Below are 22,716 nucleotides of genomic sequence, written 5' to 3' on the forward strand. Positions count from 1 at the left end.
CACCCTCTCACGACAATTATTCCTTTTCATTTTAAACTAGTAAATGGGCATTCCAGTGTTCAGTTGGTGCCTTCTAATTTGGATAGCATGGATGAGTATCATGAATAAACTAAGTTTACAAATGGGAAAACCCAAGGACCAATCCTGGAGGAGGGATGCAAGACACTCTTTTAGCCAGATTCTTCAAGCACCAACTCTATTGATATACTTCACAATAGATCCACAGCGACAAGATTTGTCTTTGGGATAATTATGTAGGAGTAGCAACTATTCAACCTCCGTGGAATAATAGAAGCTAAAAATAGTGCATTGTTGTGTTTTAACTTACTGAAGATATCAATGCTTCATTTGGATGTCTAGAAATGGTACCAGAGAGGCGTGAACTAGGAACTACACGAGTTCAAATGGGAGAATAAATCCTCCTCAAGAAGTTGAAGATGAATTTGTGTGTAAACCATTAACTTCTCTTTTAGACCTTTCCTGGTATTTGGGGGAATGCCACAAAGACTCTGGATTAAAAACAATGAAAGGATGCTCTAAATCTGTCATAACACAGTGAAAGTGAAAATGACAGCAGCACTGTTATCTAGCTCTTGGAACACATTTTCAGCGATGAAGCACAGACGGAGGGCAAAGGTCTAGAAATGAAGGGGATTAAAGCCACACATAACTCTACTCAGCGTAGGGTCCACCGAGTGATCTCAGGCTAGGTTCTAGCTACTCTGTGCTAGTCTCTTCAAATGCAAAAAGAGCTAGAAAGCGTATATTTCTTTGAGTGGTCGATAAAGATCTTGGAAGATTATAGGTGTTTAAAATGTTCCAATTTTCTTTGACTGAATTAATAAAATTGCCTGTTAATTTGATGTCTAAAGTGCCAAAGACCAGCAAGATCTCATATAAATGTCACTGACTGGCTGGTTGGCCGTGGCTCAGACCTGGCAGGTCCCATTAAATATTTTAATGAAATCTTTATGCAAATTTTGACATAATACAATGTAGTTAAACTCTTCTCTCCATTTTATGACATTAACCAATATATCTTAAGGTGATCTCAATACTCAATCTGATAACTAATTAGGGACTAATTAGTCAATGTGTATATTTATGAATGTTTCCAATTTCTTAATTGCAGGCCTGTAGAGTTTTGGGAAATATTTGTGCCAGTCAATAGGTTGAAAAATGCCTGAACATTGATTACAAAGCAGCAAAGTTAAAGATTGGATCATAATAATCCTTCATGCTTTAACAGCATGTCAAAGTATACGTATAACTTTCTACCTAAATTAGCTTATTTGATTTTCACAATATCTCATGGGATAAGCATACTGAGACTTTTTTTTTGGGGGGGGGGGGTGGAACCTGGCATAATTAGTGCCTGGAAGGTAGTATGCCCTCAATAAATGTTGACTGAGTGAATGAATACTAAGTATTCAAATGTTGGATTGATAGATGAATGGGTGCAAGGATGGAAAGCTGGATGGATAAATGGATGGATGAAAGGTTATAATTTATTCCATAGAGAAAAGCTATACCCATTGATCTACTAGGATCATCTTATCTCCCAAACTTGCCTGGTATCTTCTTATAGGGATAAGTTGAATTTTATAGAAATTATCTATGTTGAAATGTCAAACTTAGTACCTTGCTCCCAATAAGTAGGTAATGCTAACATTACTGTACTTGTAAACCTGTTTCCCAAAGTAATCGTATCACTTTGTCATTTGGAATATTTACCTCACCTCTTCCTCAACACTTTTGGAAATATTGGAGATGCACAGTTTTCACTTTTATCCAAAATTATATAATTAATCTTTAACACAAAACAATACTAATATAATGGCTGATATATGCTGCTGGAAAAATGTATTTTTCTCCCCTATGCAAACTATTTCCTGGTTTGGTGAGGAGATCCTAGCTGGACTGTGATAGTTGAACATATAGAAAATCTTCTCTGATCTTCCTTCATGTAATAGGGTTCCTCAATACTCAGATTAAGATGGATCCCTGAGGGACCCAACTTCCCACTGAAATCCCTCACCAGCACTATTTCTTGCCAGCTGCCTCAGCTGCATCCAAACTATCTACTTATTGTGGAACTTGCCTAGGGACAGGGACCTTCTTCTCATTCTTCAGTTGTGGTGACAGTCATTTTATTTTTTGTTTCCCTGGAAGTTTCCTGCTTCTATCCCTTTTCTGTCAAGCAGATGTTCTATCCCAGTGCCCCCTTTATTTCTGAAGACTCTAGACTTCCTTCCCTTTAGAAAATTAGTTCTCACTCCTGGCTTCACTTTATCAACCCCTCAAGAACTTTAAAAGTACCACTGCCGAGACCAGTACTCAGGAATTCTAATTCAATTGATCGAATATGGAGACTTGGGATCCATATTGAACCAAAAAGGCAAAACTTCCTCAAATCGTTCTAAGAGGAAGTCAAGCTTAAGAACCATTTCTGTAGCACAGAATATCCTGCAGTGGCATTCACAAGTATCCTAAGGGATGCAGTAATAAAAAAATGACTGTTCCTTGTCTGACTAAGTGAAATAAAAGTTCACAGGGACTGTTGTATCAGTCAGCATCGTTTAAGCCATGCAACTAGTAACAAATAAGTCCCAAAACATTGGTGGCTTACTACATAAACATGTCTTTCTCACCCCTGTTGCATGCCCTTCACAGGTGAACCGCAGCTCTGCTCCCCTGTCTTCTTCAATCCAGGAAAGGGTGAAGGAGCCTCCTCTCCTTGGGACTTGTGAGAATACAGATATGGCAGAACCATGCAATGCCTCTAAAAGCTTCTGCTCAGAGCTGGTCTGTGTCATTTTTTCTCACATCTCATTGGCCAAAGTAAGCCATATGGCCCAGCCCAGGGGGTGGTGAAAAAGTACAATCCTCTCACAGGGAAGCAAAGTGAATAATTAGAACTAAAATACAAACTCCCACATCTACCTAGTAGAAAACTTTGGACTCCAAAGCTATCTTAGTGACTTGATAAAGCAAGAGGTCTGAATGAAGATTTGGTTTTGGAAGAGAAAAGAGATCCGTGTACTTTCGAAGACAAAAGCAATGGGGCAGTTTGAGGCAAACAATTCTCAACATCCATCATAGCCTCACATAGATTTAATCACTCAAGTCATATCTTTTACTGCTTTTGAGGGAAATATCAAGGAAATTGAGGCAGTGGCGAGATGAAAAAGTGAAGCTCAGGTAAAAATGAAGAGTTGTTGTTTCCCTTCCTCAGCCTTTTGCAGTCTGAATGTTTACCCATACATTTTAATATCTTTACTTCTCCATGGGTGCTGCTAGGAACTGCAGGGTTCTGGCAGGTGAGTGACATATATTACAAAACCAAACAACATGAATGAAAAGGGGTCCTCTAAAGGACTAAAACTTCTTAAAGTTCATCCCAGCAAATGCAAGTTGCTGCAAATACACTGTAGTCCCTTGATGCGAGACAGCGCTCTCTCATTTAGAATTCCATGGGGCTCCCACAGCCCAGCTCACCACCTGCCCCCATGTGGCCGAGGGCAAGTCACATAACCTGATTGAGCCTGTTTTCAACTTTATGGGATTGGTCAGATAATCATAATAAATGAAAACATATGTATAAAACTCAGAACCAAAGCATGTTTTCAATGGTATCAATTTATTGTTGTTGTGGTTGACATTCTTAATCTGCATGGTAGGTACTATATGGTACAAAACAGAAAATGGAATTTTTAAGAGGAAAAGTGGCTTATTCATGGCCACACGTCTTGGTGCTTTCTGCAAAAGGGATTTAATGGCATTTCATCACCATCTGTCTATTAAGTAATTATGTTTTTATTTTTAATTCATCTATTTTTACAAGAAGAACAGCTCATCATATAATATTAAATGGGAAAAAGCAAAACACTGGGTATACATAACAATCTTAACTACATTTATGCATGTGATGCATCCCTATATCTATCTAATTTATATCTGTCTACCTAGTGCAATAATTCATTTAAAGCACTTAGTAAAATTCTTAGCTCATTATAAGAATGAAACAACTCAGCTGCCATCATTATAATTGCTATTACTACTATATGTGTGTAGAAAAAGATAGAAAATAAACATACCAACAGGTTAACAATGGTTATTTCTCAATAGAGGGATCAGCAGTAATTAATTTTCTCTATGCCTTTCAGAATTTTCCAATATTTTCATGATGTGAATGTTTTTTATAAGGAATAAATGTTTGTTTTATAACATATAATTTGCAAAATGATTCATATAAAACATAGAATAAGCAGAGAAGAGATGAAGGGCATATATTTCATTTTAGGGTAAAAAAGAACTTTCTGTTAGAGAGGTCCAGAGAGGAAAAATTGCTAAGAAGGCAGTGAGCTAAGCAACCTTGGTAGTAAGCCAAAAGCAGCTGCATAGCTACTGGAAGAGAATTTATAAACAGGAAAGTTGAGCCAGATAACCCTGGGACTGTATGATGCCACAAATTTATATTTAGACATCAGGGTATTTATACGTCAGAGCAGGGCGAGTTTTATAATTTGCAGGGCCTGGTGAAAAATTAAAATTTTTGTTCAGGAAATACAATATTAAGAATTTCAAGACGGGGACAGCAGAGCATTAAAACAAGTACAAGACCCTTCTGAGAGCAGGGCCTTTTGCAACTGCACAGGTCACACACACGTGAAACTGGTCCTGCTTCAGAATCTACAGGTGTGAAATTCTTATTTTCTCAAGATGATCTGGGCAAACCAGTTGTCTCGTAACAGGTTGATTAAGGGGGAAATTTTAGCAATTCAAGAGGACTTAAAAACTCCAAAACCTATTCTAACCACAAAAATCCTACTTTATTTCCTTTGCATCATGAAGTTAAGCAATTACATTGCTGAGGGGACTTCAGCATAGAAATGGTGGGTAGATCACACACACATACACCTTTACTAGACAAAAGACAAAACCCAGAAAAAGACAAATGGAATGAAAAAAAAAAAACTTTTTCAAAAGAATGTAAGAATTGTTAACTTTTAACTTAAAGCAGTTAATTGCAAGACAATTTGATCAAGAGCAGAAACAACAGCATCATAGTAATTTCTGGCAAGTTCCGGAAAGAGTGTAGAGGAGAGTAGTATCTGACTCAGCAGAATAGAGAAAGTTTCAACTTAAATGTCAATAGATGAAAATACCACCAAGCAGTGAGCAATTTATTGTGCAGAATCCCTGAGTCTCAGCCTTTAGAGACTTGAGGGGCAATGGAAGGCCTGGGTAACTGGATGCAGGTCTGAAGATAGAAAACAGGTTGAAAGATTCTATTAAGGGGGTCTGAACCTGCAGGACCCTGTCCTCCCCAAGGAAGACCAGAGGTTTATAAATGAACCAGAGAGGCTCACTTAGGATTCAAGACCATAGACACAGTCAGGGCTAGGTAAGATAAATTAAACAAGGGATTAAATAAAAGTCAAACTACTGACCTGTGGGACTTAACAGAACACCTGCAGAGATATCATAGGATGCATTGGCTCCTTGAAATTAGAAGAGCCTGCAGGCCACAGAAAAGGAACACCAGAGAACAACAAAGAGCTCTTAGAAACTAACAATATGATAGTCAAAAGAAATAATTCAGTAGAAGAGTTGTGACGTAAAGTCAAATGAATTTACTAGAATGTGGAACAAAAGGACAAAGAATGGGAAATGAGAAAATATTTTTAAAAATAGAGGCTCTGTCTTCAACTAGAGATATGAATGAAGCAGATGTGGTTAGGACTAGGGCAAACTGGGCCAAAGGATAAAAGGACAATAATGACTGCATTTTAAAACTTCAACTTCCAGATGTGAGACCAAGGAAAGAGATATTTAGTTGGTACAAAATCTATATTTCCTAAACAATTTAACTCATACAATCTGTTCAAATACCATAATTACATGGAACTTTTAATAGGAGGTGAGTGCTGGTATGTTTGCATAGGTTAGTGTGAAATAGCAACACATCCCAAACTAATTTGGACGGAGAATAAAAATATATATGCAGGGCCTCCCTGAGGAGCTGCGGGAAAATGCAGAGATGTTGGGCTTCCTCTGGATTATTGCTGATGTTCTCACGAACATTGAAGACTGGCAGTTTGGTATGCCGAGCCCTCTATCTCTGGACTTGCCCTTATGAAGCTCATTGCTGCAAAGGAGAGGCTAAACCTGCTTGTAATTGTGCCTAAGAGTCTCCCTGAGTGCCTCTTTGTTGCTCAGATGTGGCCCTGTCTCTCTAGCTAAGCCAACTAGGCAGGTGAGCTCATTGCCCTCCCCACTACGAGGGATCTGACTCCCAAGTGTGTAAATCTCCTTGGCAGCGTGGGATATGACTCCTGGGGATGAATCTAGACCCAACATCATGGGTTTGAGAACATCTTCTTGACCAAAAGGGGGATGTGAAATGAAACAAAATAAAGTTTCAGTTGCTGAGAGATTTCAAATGGAGTTGAGAGGTCACTCTGGAGGACATTCTTATGCACTATATAGATGAACCTTTTTAGGTTTTAATGCAGTGAAATAGCTGGAAGTAAATACCTGAAACTATCAAACTGCAACCCAGTAGCCTTGACTCTTGAAGATGATTATATAACAATGTAAATTACAAGGGGTGACAGTGTGATTGTGAAAGCCTTGTGGATCACATTCCCTTTATCCAGTTTATGGATGGATGAGTAGAGGAATGGGGACAAAAAACTAAATGAAAAATAGTGTGGAGGGGGGAATGATTTGGGTGTTCTTTTTTACATTTATTTTTTTATTCTTATTTTCATTTTTTCTGGTACAAGGAAAATGTTCAAAAAATAGATTGGGGTGATGAATGCACAACTATATGATGGTACTATGAAAAACTGATTGTACACTTTGGATGATTGTATGGTATGTGAATATATCTCCATAAAATGAATTAAAAAAAAAACAGAGGCTCTGTGAGATGTGCAACACTCTATGAAAATGAGTTCTGGAAAGAAAGAAGAGTGAAAATGGAGGGTAGGAAATTCTTAAATAAAAACACCAGAAAATATCCTAAAACCTAAGGACATGAGAATCCAGAGAGAAAAGGCAGGTCACATATGAAGATCAGGAATAAGAATGTCATTGGATTTCTCAATAGATACACTAGAAAATATAATATAGTTGAAAAATGATAAAAACTCTTAAGTTTTTTAAATCTATAATATTGTACTCAAACTCTCAATCAACCATAAGGGAAGATTAAAGAAATTTTCACATATGCAAGATCTAAAAAATGTTACTCTCCATGCACCTATTCCCAGAAAGCCATTCAAAGATACACTGTAGTTAAAGTTTACATGATAGAAAAATAAGAAAGATGTGGGATCCACAAAACAAGAGATCCTACAAGAGAAGAATGAAAAGAAATCTAAGGAAGCTAGCTGTGTCAGTAGCCTAATAAACATGCAAATTCTACTGTAAAGATAGAGGGCTTTGGAAGGGAGGTCTTGAGAAATTAAAAAGAACAAAACAAAACAAAAAACTTGATGCTTTTGAGTGTATTGGTAGGCCTGAAGGAGAAATGTTCTGGTCTTTAGAAAAAAAAAATAACCACAATAGGACCATAGAAAAACCAAGACAAGGTGGGGAAATAAAGTGGGAACAGGTAGAGTTATTTATAAGGAAAAGGAAGAGGCTCAATAAGAAAGGAGGTAAAATTATTCTGCACTATTGGGCTTAGCAGTGAACAATATTTGCATAGTTATAACAGAATTCACATGATAGCAGGATATGAGAAAGAGAAGTGGTGGAGAGAAGTGATAGAGTTGAGTTCTCAGCTTCCAAAGAGTGAGCTGTGGAACAGGGGATTATTATTTAAAAAACCAAAACATTGTAAAAAAACCTGTCATTACTGTTTGACCTGTATCATGTATATGCAGTACTTTGATGAAAAGTAAAATGAAATGTTAAAATATACAAAAAACAAATATCATTCTAATAATCAGAGTATGCCAATTTCTGTAACAAACAACCCCAAGTTTCAGGTATTTCACACAGTTGCATTCAAGTCACGGTCCCAGGCAGTTTTAGCCAAGGCTGTGCATCCCACAGTCATCCAAGGACCAGGCTCCTCCTATTTCTTGGCTCCTTGGTCTTTAAAACTTGCCCTGCAAGTCCTCTGCAGAGTGGAAAGAGCATAGGAGGAAGGTAATAGCCAGGCTGGAAGTGGTGGACAGCACTTCTCCCAAATTCCATAGGCCAGAAACCAGTCCTATGACCCCAATCAACTTCAGTGAGGCTGACATACATAATCTTTCTCCATGCCCAGTTTGGTGAACCGCATTGTCATTACATGAGTATTTATTTAAAAAAAAAAAAAAAACTAAGATGCTGTTGAAGAATTCTCTAACGTAATGTTTCTCAACCAGGAGGTGATATTGCCCTCCAAGGGAAAAATATTTGGCCATGTCTGGATGGAGACATTTTTTATTGTCACAACTTGAGGGCTACTACTGAGTCTTATTTAGAAGCCAGGGATGCTGCGAAACACATCACAATGCACAAGACAGCTCCCCTCTCCCACAACAGAGTTATTCAACCCAAAATGTCAAAAGTACTGAAGGTGAGGAACCCTGCTCTAAATCCCCTATTCTCTGGAAATTCTGATGTGTAGAAAATAGCTTGGTATAGTGCAAAGAGTCCTTGTGGCAGACTCAGAAGTTCCTGGTTCTCACTGCAGCTCCCGTGTGTGGCCATAATCAAGTCACCCATACTTTCTGACAGGCAGTTTCCTCCTGGGCAATATGAGGAGAGTAAAACTTATCCAGTTGTCCTCATGCTCTTCGTAATGGTCAACTCTAGATGCTGGATACCATAAAAAGGCAAGAAGCCATTAATACTGTAGCCTTGGAGGTCATTCTTGAAAAGAAAAAAAAAATATATCTTTGATGAAAAGGTTGTCAAAAATGATTACTCATGGAAAAAGATATTTCATGCAAACAACAACCAGAAAAAAGCGGGAGTAGCTATATTAATATCAGACAAGTTAGACTTCAAAAGCAAAACAATTAAAAGAGACAAAGAAGGACAGTATATATTAATAAAAGGGTCAATTCATCAAGAAAACATAACAGTCATAAATATTTATGCACCAAGCCAGAATGCCCCAAAATTCTTGAGGCAAACACTACGATCACTGAAAGGAGAAATAGATACCTCTACAATAATAGTTGGAGACTTCAATACACCACTCTCATCAATGGATAGAACATCTAGACAGAGGATCACTAAAGAAACAGAGATGTTGAATTGTATGATAAATGAACAAACTTGACAGACACTTATAGAACACTACATCCAACAACAGCAGGATACACTTTTTTTCAAGTGCTCATGGAACATTCTCTAGGATAGACCACATGTTGGGTCACAAAGCAAGTCTCAACAAATTTAAAAATATTGATATTATACAAAACACTTTCTCAGACCACAATGGAATGAAGTTGGAAATAAATAAAAGGCAGAAGGTCATAAAATTCACAAACATATGGAGGCTAAACAACACCCTCTTAGAAAACCAGTGGGTAAAGGAAGAAATTACAAGAGAAATTAGTAAATACCTCGAGGCAAATGACAATGAAAACACAACTTATCAAAACTTATGGGATGCAGCAAAGGCAGTGCTGAGAGGGAAATTTATTGCCCTAAATGCCTATATTAAAAGAGAAGAGAGAGCAAAAATTGAAGAGTTAACTGCTCACCTGGAGGAATTAGAGAAAGAACAGCAAACTAACCCCAAAGCAAGCAGAAGGGAAGAAATAACAAAGATTAGAGCAGAAATAAATGCAATTGAGAACAGGAAAACAATAGAGAGAATCAACAAAACCAGAAGTTGGTTCTTTGAGAAAATCAATAAAGTCGATGGACCACTGGCTAGGCTAACAAAAAAAAAGCGAGCAGATGCAAATAAATGCAATCAGAAAAGGGAAAGGAAATATAACTACCGACCCTGCAGAAATTAAGGAGATAATGAGAAGATACTATGAGCAACTATATGCTAATAAACTAGACAACTTAGATGAAATGGACAACTTCCTAGAAAAGCATAAACAACCAACATTAACTCAAGAAGAAATAGATGACCTCAACAAACCAATCACAAGTAAAGAGATTGAGTCAGTCATCAAAAAGCTCCCAAAAAGGAAAAGCCCAGGACCAGATAGTTTCACATGTGAATTCTACCAAGCATTCAAGAATGAATTAGTACCAATCCTGCTCAATCTCTTCAAAAAAATTGAAGAAGAGGGAAAGCTACCTAACTCTTTCTATGAAGCCATCATCACCCTAATACCAAAACCAGGCAAAGATACTACAAAAAAAGAAAATTACAGACCAATTTCTTTAATGAATATAGACGCAAAAATCCTCAACAAAATACTCGCAAATTGAATCCAGCAGCACATTAAAAGAATTATACACCACGACCAGGTGGGGTTTATTCCAGGTATGCAAGGTTGGTTCAACACAAGAAAATCAATTAATGTAATACACCACATCAATACATCAAAGCAGAAGAACCACATGATCATCTCGATTGATGCAGAAAAGGCATTTGACAAAATTCAACACCCTTTCCTGATGAAAACACTTCAAAGGATAGGAATAGAAGGGAACTTTTTCAATATGATAAAGGCAATATACGAAAAACCCACAGCTAACATCACACTCAATGGGGAGAGACTGAAAGCTTTTCCTCTAAGATCAGGAACAAGACAGGGATGCCCACTATCACCATTGTTATTCAACATTGTGCTGGAAGTTCTAGCTAGAGCAATTAGGCAAGAAAAAGAAATAAAAGGCATCCAAATTGGAGAGGAAGAAGTAAAACTTTCACCATTTGCAGATGACATGATTCTATATATAGGAAATCCAGAAAAATCTACAGCAAAGCTACTAGAACTAGTCAATGAATACAGCAAAGTAGCAGGCTACAAGATCAACACGCAAAAATCTGTAGTGTTCCTATACACAAGTAATGTGCAACAAGAGGAGGAAATCAAGAAAAAAATCCCGTTTACAATAGCAACCAAAAGAATCAAGTATTTAGGAATAAACTTAACCAAGGACACAAAAGACCTTTACATAGAAAACTATAAGAAACTGCTAAAAGAAATTGAACAAGACCTGAAAAAAATGGAAGAACATACCATGTTCATGGATTGGAAGACTAAATATAGTTAAGATGGCAATTTTACCTAAACTGATTTACAGATTCAATGCAATACCAATTCAAATCCCAACAACTTACTTTACAGAAATAGAAAAACCAATAACTAAATTTATTTGGAAGGGTAAGGTGCCCCGAATAGCCAAAACTGTCTTGAGAAAGAGGAATGAAGTGGGAGGTCTCACACTACCTGACTTTGAAGCATATTACAAAGCTACAGTGCTCAAAACAGCATGGTACTGGCATAAGGTCAGATATACTGATCAATGGAATCGAATTGAGTGTTCAGAAGTAGACCCTTACATCTATGGACAACTGATCTTTGATAAGGCAGTGAAGCCAAAGCAACTGGGAAAGAGCAGCCTGTTCAATAAATGGTGTTTGGAGAACTGGATATCCATTTCCAAAAGAATGAAAGAGGATGTCCATCTCACACCTTATACCAAAATTAACTCAAAGTGATCAAAGACCTAAACATTAGCACCAAGACCATAAAACTCTTAGAAGAAAATGTAGGGCATTATCTTAAAGATCTTGTGAAAGGAGGTGGTTTCTTAGACCTCACACCCAAGGCAGGAGCAACCAGAGATCAAATAGACAAATGGGATCTCCTCAAAATTAAACACTTTTGTACATCAAAGGACTTTGTCAGAAAAGTAAAAAGGCAACCTACACAATGGGAGATGATATTTGGAAACCACATATCAGATAAGGGTTTAATATCCTGAATATATAAAGGAATCCTGCATCTCAATAACAGAAAGACAAACAATCCAATTAAAAAATGGGCAAAAGACATGAACAGACATTTTTCTGAACAGGAAATACAAATGGCTCAGAACCATATGAAAAAATGCTCAACTTCACTGGCTATTAAGGAAATGCAAATCAAAACCACAATGAGATATCATCTCACACCTACCAGAATGGCCATTATCCAAAAAACATACAATGACAAGTGCTGGAGAGGATGTGGAGAAAGAGGCACACTTATTCATTGTTGGTGGGAATGTAGAATGGTGCAACCACTCTGGAAGACAGTATGGAGGTTCCTCAGGAAGCTAAATATAGATTTGCCATATGACCCAGCTATTCCGTTGCTGGGTATATACTCAGAGGAACTGAAACTTAAGACACAAACAGACATTTGTAAACCAATGTTTATTGCAGCATTATTCACAATTGCCAAGAGATGGAAACAGCCCAAATGTCCATCAAAGGACGAGTGGATAAACAAACTGTGGTATATACACATGATGGAATATTATGCAGCTGTAAGACAGAACAAAGACATGGATCATGTAATAATGTGGATGAACCTTGAGGACATTATGTTGAGTGAAGTTAGCCAGAAACAAAAGGACAGATTCTGTATGGTCTCACTAATATGAACAGACATTAATGAACAAACTTTGGGAGTTAAAAGCTGACAACACAGGCGACCAGGAGATAGAAAGAGGGCAGAGATCAGCCATTTGATGCTGAAGGACTACAGAATGTTTAGGATTGATTGCATAGATCCAGAAATAGATAGCATAATACTGTGTGATGGTAGCACGGTATTGTACGTACACTGAACAAAGATGTCTGTGAGTAAAGCTGAAAGAGGTGGGATAGGAGAATGTATGACACCAGAGGTAAAGATAGATGATAAAGACTGGGACTGTATAACGTGGCAAAAACTGGAGTGGCCAATGACTGTTACTAAATATACAAATATAAAAATGGTTTTGCATGTGGGAAAGCAGATGAATGTCAACCATGTAGAAATTTGAAAAAGGAATGGTATTCAGGAAAAAACATAATCAAAGCAAACTGGAGTCTATGGTCAACAGTAACATTGTAAGATACCTCCATTAAATGTAACAAAGGCAATATACCAATGCTAAATGTATATGAGAGGGGGATATAGGGGAGTAATATGGGATTCTTGGTAGTGGTGTTATTTGCTGTCCTTAGTAGTATATTGTATTGAATGACATGTTATTTTTCTTTTTATCATTTTTTCTTATTGCTAAAAAAAAAAAAAACAATTTTTCTTGTAGTAATCAGTATGTTCAAGTGCTGATTGTGGTGATAAATGTACAACTTTATGATGATACCATGAACAACTGACTGTACACTGTGGACAAATGTATGGTATGTGAATATAACTCTATAAAATTGCAGGAAAATATATATATAGGAGTAAAAGTGTTGGAGAAAACATGGTGAGAGGGATGATGCCTCACCAATATGGACTAACTACAATGTGTAAACTCAGAATTGAATCTTAGAACATAGCCTAACGTGGACACAATAATTGTAATAGTCCCTAGATTGTAAGCTCTTACAGCAGTTAACTCTATCCTGAATTGCAAGGCCTATCTCTAAACTTTGAGATGCTGATCCCCTAGCGTATAACCTGATTGGTCTCTGGAACAATGGATATCTCTGAGACACCTGAAACTCAGAGCTAGAGCTCAGCAGATATGAATGTCAGTATTAGTGCATACAGCCACTGTCAAAAAAAAAAGCTAAAAAAGAGCCCAGACTTCAATTAGTGATATGAATGAAGCAGGTCTGGCTAAGACCAGGGCAAGCCAGGCCAAAGGGTAAAGGTCGAAACTGATTGTGTTTTAAAACTTCAAATGTCATATGAGACCAAGGGAATAGATATCTATTTGGTACAGGATCTAAATTTTCTAAACGGTACAACTCTACAGTCGATTTGTTCAAGCACCACAATTGCATGAAACTTTGAATAGGAAGTGACATACGGTAGGTTAGTATAGGCTGGAGTGAAATAGTGACACATCCTAGAATAATTTGGACAGATAATAAAAAATATATTTACAGCCTCCCCCTCCCCAGCCCCGAGGATCTGGGAGAAGGTGCGGATGTGTCGGACATCCTCACCTGGACTGGTGTTGATGTCGTCACAAACATTGGGACTGGCGGTTTGATGTGCTGAGCCCTCGAGCATGGGACTTGCCCTTATGAAGCTCATTACCACAAAGGAGAGTCTAAAGTTGTACGTAATGGTGCCTAAGAGTCTCCCCCTGAGTACCTCTTTGTTGCTCAGATGTGACCCCCTCTCTCTCTAACTGAGCCATCTCGACAGGTGAACTCGCTGCCCTCCCCCCTACGTGGGACCCGACTCCCAGGGGTTTAAATCTCCCTGGCAATGCAGAGTATGACTCCCGGGGATGAATGTGGACCCGGCATCGTGGGACTGAGAGTATCTTCTTGACAAAAAGGGGGATGCAAAATGAGACGAAATAGTTTCAGTGGCTGAGAGATTCCAAATGGAGTCGAGAGGTCACTCTGGTGGACATTCTTATGCACTATATAGATAACACCTCTTAGGCTTTAATGTATTGGAATAGCTAGAAGTAAATACCTGAAACTACCAAACTCCAACCCAGCAGTCTGGACTCCTGAAGACAATTATATAATAATGTGGATTACAAGGGGTGACAGTGTGATTGTGAAGACCTTGTGGATCACACCCCCTTTATCTAGTGTATGGATGAGTGGAGGAATGGGGATAAAAACTAAAGGACAAATGGGGTGGGATGGGGGGATGATTTGGGTGTTCTTTTTTCACTTTTATTTCTTATTCTTGTTCTGGTTCTTTCTGATGTAAGGAAAATGTTCGGAGATAGATTGTGGTGATGAACGCATAACTATGTTATCATACTGTGGACAGTGGATTGTATATCATGGATGATTGTATGGCGTGTGAATGTATTTCAATAAAACGGAATTTAATAAAAAAAATGATTACTCAATGGTGTTGCTGAATAATGCAGACACTGCAAACAAAAGCTCAACAGTAAATAAAAAGGAAAGAAAATCAGATGCAGCTAATATATAATATAATTACTACAACCACATTCCCAGATTTTCTGGGGCAGCCTCATGACATATGACAATTCTATGTGTCATTCATGCATTCTTAAAATTACATTAACCGCTACTTCCACGCTACATCTCCAAATGACCTTTGGTACCCAACACAGCCCAGAAGTCTTTTGTCAGACACTGCGTCTCTATTTTTAGTTCAAAGCAGGATCAATCATAAATACAATAGAGGAAAAGTCTGTCTTGTTTTCTACTGTACCCCTGGTTCCAAATGGAAGAACTGGTTTAGAGTTAGAATTTAATGATTATTTGTTAATTTGATGGCTGAATGAATAGGAAAAGAAACACATGCACACACTAAAATTTAATTCAGCCATGCTGCAAGATCTGAGAATAACCCCCATGTCTTTTTCATTGATTATTTTCAATGATCAGCACCAAAATGGCACTCAGAAATTGCTAAATTAACAAATTTTTAAAAATTAATTTCTTGGGTAAAACTGTGCTAGGCATAACTTATGATAAACATAGAAAGATATTTATGAGATAACTTTATGAGAAGTGTAGAAGATCCAGACTTCTCTGGGGCTCAAAACCATGTTAGACAACATTAAATTAGTGAAGCACTAAAGGTGACCCTGCACAAGCAAATTTAAAATTTATCATAGTCATATCATAGCTTTCATAAAGTGGTATGATTAAAGCTCTCTATAGTTAGCGAGGAAGTTTCATGGAAGAGGTGGGACTTGAGATGGAATGTCTAAGATTTTGAAAAGGCAATGGACAGAAAGCAAAGCTTTAATTCAGGTGTATGGTGTAAGCAAGAACATTAATTACATCATTCTCAAGTAAACCTGGGAAACTACAAACTATTTTCTTTAATAAAGTGATTCAAAAATAGAGAAAAAACTTAAAGACAAACTATATATGCTTATATATACAGCCTAGATATAGTAACTAAACATTTTCTTATATATGTTTCAGCTTTTGTAAAAAATTAAAACATTACAAATACAGTTAGGAAAGGGGAGGAGCAAGATGGCAGTACAGGGAGGTGCAGAATTTAGTTAGTGCTCTAGATCAACCAGTAAACAGACAAAAACAACTAGTCAGTAATCTGGAACAACTACTTGGGGGACATCCGTGACCAGACACACATCATACACCAGTCTGGAATGGGTGCAATGGCTGAAACACAGCATAGAACTGTAAGCAAAGTCCCCCAAACTGCAGATGTTGGCTCCCCTCCCCCACTGGCATGGCAGGCTGAGCTGGAACCCTCCCCTATGGGAAAAAGAAGCAGTCTCTACAAGGAGCAAGGGAAGGCAGCTCCACCCAGTTCCAATTTGTGGCTTTAATTAAATTTTGACTACTGAACACAAGCTACAAACACAGATAAACCCAGAGGAATCAGAAAAGGAACCCTGAGGTCTCTCCCAGCTGAGAAGAGGCAGGGCTAATGGGATAAATAATAATTATAAATAAATAAAAACAGAGGTTTATAGATTTGGCTGAACTCAGAATACTGGAAAAGGGTTGCGTCCAAAGTGGCACATAGAACCAGGTACCAACTCCGGTTAACCAGTGAAACTGGGATGCGGGGGACTGGCTCTGAAAAGGGGATTTTTCTCTTTTTTCTTCTCTTTTTTTTTTTTTTTTTTTTTGTTTCCTCTCATTCTAAGTAGCTCATTAGAGAAAGCCTCAGGCATTTTCAGTGGTCAGCACAGACCCTGGCAAGGGTGGAGTTAAGATAGAGAGACAAAGGAAGAAGCCAAGGGAAGGAGATAATTTGAGTCACACTAGGAAAAATGAAGATATGGTCCAGTCAAAAGAACATACACTTCAAAGGAGATACGGGAGTGAAATAAGTAATTAAAGATGTAAAAACAAGTATGCTATAGGAAGGTCTAATTATCAAGGAAACTCCATACCCTCCTCCTGAGACCTGGGCCTCTCTGGACTGGGAAAACCTGACTGGGGTTGGCCACATCTGAGGAGACCATCACACAAAAAGGCTACACAGAGGCAGGGCAAGAAACAGAAAAACAAGAGGTGAAAAACTCTGATCAACTAAACAGAATCTAAGTTAAAGGTCTAGAATAAGCTGAACTGAACACCAAAGGTTAGAGAACAAAGCCAACCAATGAGAAAGCCCTAGGTAAAACAGTGAAAATGAGCTCTGGAATAAACTAATCAAAAAAGGCAGATGCCTAGACAGCTTAAGATAACAAGCCATACTAGGAAACACAAAATATGGACCAAAGGAACAAACTAATAGTTCAACCAAGATACAGGAGTTGAAGCAATTATTGCTAAATCATTTCAATGAACTGAAGGAAGAACTAATTGGAGATGCTCAAACAAAGTTAAATCAATTCAAAAATCAAGTCAATGAACTGAGGGAAGACATAGCAAAAGAGATGAAGGATATAAGGAGGACAATGGAAGACCATAAGGAAGAATTCATAAACTTGAAAAAACAAATGGTAGAACTTATGGGAATGAAGGGCATAATGGAGGAGATGAAAAACACAATGGAGGGATAAACAGTAGATTTGAACAGGTAGAAGAAAGGATCAGTGAATTGGAAGACCAGACATCTGAATTCATACATGCAAAAGAACAGATGGTAGAAAGAATGGAAAAATACGAACAGGGTCTTAGGGAGCTGAGTGACACAACCTGAAACACACAAATATATGCGTTATGGGTGCCCCAGAGGGAGAAGAGAGGGGAAAGGGGGAAGAAAGAATAATAGAAGAAATATTCACTGAAAATTTCCCAACTCTTATGAAAGAAAATTACAGATTCAAGAAGTACAGCGCACCCAAAACAGAATAGACCCCAACAGACATACTCCAAGGCACTTACTGATCAGATTGTCCAATATCAAAGACAAAGAGAGAATTCTGAAAGTAGCAAGAGAAAAGCAATCCATCACATACAAGGGAAGCTCGATAAGTCTATGTACAGATTTCTCCACAGAAAGCATGGAGGCGAGAAGACAGTGGTATAATATATTTAAGATACTGAAAGAGAAGAACTGCCATCCAAGAATTCTATATCCAACAAAACTGTCCTTCAAAAATGAGGGAGAGATTAAAATATTTTCAGACAAACAGACACTGAGAGAGTTTGTGAATAAGAGACCAGCGCTGCAAGAAATACTAAAGGGAGTGCTACAGGCTGATAGGAAAAGACAGGAGAAAGAGGTTTGCAGAAGAGTGTAGAAATGAAGATTATCAGGAAGGGTAAAAAGAGAGAGAGGAAAAAATAAGACATGATGTATAAAATCCAGAAGACAAAATGATAGAAGAAAGTTCTGCCCTTACAGTAATAACACTAAATGTTAATGGATTAAACTCCCCAATAAAAAGACACAGATAGACAGAATGGATTAAAAAACAGGACCCATCTATATGCTGTCTACAAGAAACTCACTTTAGACACAAGGACAATAATAGGCTGAAAGCAAGAGGTTGGAAAAAGATATTTCATGCAAACAGCAACCAGGAAAAAGTGGGAGTAGCTATATTAATATCAGAAAAGTAGACTTCAAGAGTAAAACAATTAAAAGAGACAAAGAAGGACACTATATATTAATAAAGGTCAATTCATCAAGAAAATATAACAATCATAAATATGTATGCACCAAGCCAGAGTGTCCCAAAATTCATGAGACACACACTGAGAACACTGAAAAGAAAAGTAGATAACTCCACAATAATAGTTGGAGACTTCAATACCCTGCTGTCATCAATGGATAGAACATCTAGACAGAGGATCAACAAGGAAATGGAGATGCTGAATTGTATGATAAATGAACTAGACTTGACAGACATTTATAAAACACTACAGCCCACAACAGCAGGATACACATTTTTCTCAAGTGCTCATAGAACAGTCTCTAGGACAGACCACATGCTGGGTCACAAAGCAAGTCTCAACAAATTTAAAAATATTGATATTATAAAAAACACTGTCTCAGATCATAATGGAATGAAGTTGGAAATAAATAACAGGCATAAGATTGTAAAAGGAACAGAATGGTGAACTGTGGTGTATGCATACAATGGAATATTAGGTGACTACAAGAAGGAGTGAAGTTGTGAGACACTCCACAAGGTGAATGGACCCCGTAGACAGCATTTTGAGTGAAGTATGCTAGAAACCAAGGCAAACACTAATGACTCACCAATAGGAACTAACTACAATGTGTAAACTCAGAATTGAATCTTAGACCACAGCCTAACAGGGAAATGCTTATAATTGAGCCTAAGAGTCTCCTCCTGAGTGCCTCTTTGTTGCTCAGATGTGGCCTTCTCTCTTCGGCTAAGCCACCTCAGTGGGTAGTCTTGCTGCCCTCCTCCGTACATGGGACCTGACTCCCGGGGTGTAAATCTCCCTGGCAACATGGGATATGGCTCCCAGGGATGAGTCTGGACCCAGCATTGTGGGATTGAGAACATCTTCTTGACCAAAAGGGGTATGTGAAATGAAACAAAATAAAGTTTCCGTGACTGAGAGATTTCAAGTGGAGTCAAGAGGTCAGTCTGGTGGATACTCTTATGCACTATATAGAGAACACTTTTTAGGTTTTCATGTATTTGAATAGCTACAAGTAAATACCTGAAACTATCAAACTGCAACCCAGTAGTCCTGACTCTTGAAGTTGATTGTATAACAGTGTAGTTTACAACGGGTGACAGTGTGATTGTGAAAACCTCGCACTCCCTTTATCCAGTGTATGGATGGATGAGTAGAAGAATTGGGACAAAGACTGAATGAAAAATAGGGTGGAATGGGGGGATGATTTGGGTATTTTTACTTTTATTTTATTCTGATTCTTTCTGGTGTAAGGAAAAGGGTCAGAAATAGATTGGGGTGATGAAGGCATAACTATATGATGGTACTGTGAATAGTTGACTGTACACCATAGATGACTGTATGGTATGTGAATATATCTCAATAAAATGGAATTTAATTAAAAAAATCACACTAAAAAATAAAACAATGGATAATTGGAGGATAGTAAAGTGTTGGGAAGTATGTTTTAAAATGTAACATTTAGCAGATGGGGGGAGGGAACTTCCACAGTAAAATATTTAATTGTATTCAATAAGCATGGGAAATGCCCCATATTCAAATATCATTCATCCTAAAGTAACAAAATATTTTGTCATGCTGCTTGTCTTGCTATCAAAATATGAGCTATAATTAAAATATGATGTAAGAACAATCTAATAAAAAACAAATATGTGAAATCAAATCAATGAGTTGTGGGAAGATTTGGCAAAACAGATGAAGGATATAAAGAAGACATTGGGCGAACATAAGGAAGAACTTGAGAGTTTGGAAAAACAATTGGAAGAATTTATGGGAATGAAAGGCACAACAGAAGAGATGAAAAACACAATGAAGACATAACAGCAGATTTCAAGAGGCAGAAGTCAGAATTCATAAACTGGAAGACAGGGCATCTGAAATAATACACACAAAAGAACAAATAGGGAAAAGAATGGAAAAATATGAACAGGGTCTTAGGGAATTGAAGGACAACATGAAGCACACAAATACATGTGTCATGGATGTCCCGGAAGAAAAAGAGAAGGGAAACAGGGCAGAAAGAACAATGGATGAAATAATCACTGAAAATTTCCCATCCCTTATGAAAGACATAAAACTTCAGATCCAAGAATAGCGTACCTCAAACAGAATAGATCTGAATAGACCTACTCCAAGACACTTAATAACTGATATCAAACCTCAGAGACAAAGAGAGAATCCTGAAAGCAGCAAGAGAAAACTAATACATCACATACAAGGGAAGCTAGATAAGACTATTTGCTGATTTCTCAGTAGAAACCATGGAGGCAAGAAGGCAGCTGTAGAATATATATAAAATACTGAAAGAAAAAAACTGCCATCCAAGAATTCTGTATCCGGCAAAACAGTCCTTCAAAAATGAGGACAAGTTTAAAACATTTTCAGACAGACAGACAACAAGAGAGTTTGTGAACAAGATACCTGCTCTACAAGAAATACTAAAGGGAGCACTTTAGGCAGATAGGAAAAGACAGGAGAGAGAGGTTTGGAGAAGAGTATAGAAATTAAGACTATCAGTAAGGTAAAGAGAGAGAGAAAAAAAAATAAAAATAAGATATGACATATAAAATCCAAAGGATTAAAATGGTACACAGTAGACATTATGTTGAATGAAATTAGCCAGAAACAAAAGAACTGATACTATATGGTCTCACTAATATGAATAACATTGATGAGTGAACTTTGAGAGTTAAAGTTGAGAACACAGGTTACCAGGAGACAGAAAAAGGGTAGAGATAGGGCATTTGATGCTGAAGGAGTACAGAATGTTCAACAGGACTGATTGTATACATCCAGAAATGGATAGCACAATACTGTAAGTACTCTGAACAAAGATGAGTGTGAGTATGGTTGAAAGAGGAAGGCTAGGGACATGTATGACACCAGAAGGAAAGATAGAAAGATAAAGACTGGGATTGTATAATTTAGCGAAATTTAGAGTGGTCATTGATGTTGATTAAATGTACAAATACAAGAATGTTTTTATATGAAGGAGAATAAATTAATGTCAACATTGCAAGGAAGTGAAAATTGGATGGTATAGGGGAAAAATACAATCAATGCAAACTAGAGTCTATAGTTAACATATAGTAACATTGTAATATGCTTCCATTAACTGTAACAAAGGCAATATACCAAAGCTAAATATTTATAAGAGGGGGATAAAAGGGAGAGGTGTGGGATTCTTGGTGGTGGTGGTGTTGTCTGACCTTTTCATTGTATTTTATTTTCTTTTTTCTTCTTTTATTTATTCTTCATTTTGTTTTCTCCTCCTCCACTTTCCTTGTGGGAAAACCAGAAATGTCCTCATAATGATTGTTGTGGTGTATGCGTAACTATGTGATTACACTGGGAATCACTGACTGTTTATTTAGAATGGATTGTATAGTATGTAAATAAAACCGTGTTTTAAAAATAAACAGAGGAATACAAGTGCTGGAGAAAATGTGGAGAGAGGGATGTACCCATTCACTTTTGGTGGGCAAGTAGAATGGTACAGCCCATCACAGGTGCAGTGTGTTGGTTCTACAGGAAGCTAAGCTTGGGTTTGCCATATGGTCCTGCAACCCTGTTATTGAGCAGAGACACAAATGGACATTTGCACACTGGTGTTTATGGCAGCAGTATTCACAATTTGCAATTGTGGATAGAGGTAGCCTTAGAGTACATCGACTGAAACGGAATGGTGAACTGTGGTACAATGGAATATTGAATGAGAGCAAGAAGGAATGAAGTGGTGAGATATGCAACTAGGTGAGTGGACTTGAGGACAGTATGCTGAGTGAAATTAGCCAGAAATGAAAAAACAAACATTGTAATTCCTCACTAATATGGATTAACTATAATGCACAAACTCTGAGAACTGAGCATAGGCTATCAGGGGAAGGCTTATTGTAAAGGTTCGTAGATTGTAAGCTTTTATAGCAGTCACATCTATTCATGAGTTGTAACAGTTATTTCTAAATTCTGAGATGCTAAGTTCTTTGTGTATAACTTCATCAGTCCCTGGAACCTAGGGTATACGTGTGCACCTGAGACTCAGAGCCAGAGTTCAACAGCTATGAATGTCAACATTACCC

This window comes from Choloepus didactylus, chromosome 14, assembly GCF_015220235.1.
Source record: "Choloepus didactylus isolate mChoDid1 chromosome 14, mChoDid1.pri, whole genome shotgun sequence".
In the NCBI taxonomy this organism is placed as follows: domain Eukaryota; kingdom Metazoa; phylum Chordata; class Mammalia; order Pilosa; family Megalonychidae; genus Choloepus; species Choloepus didactylus.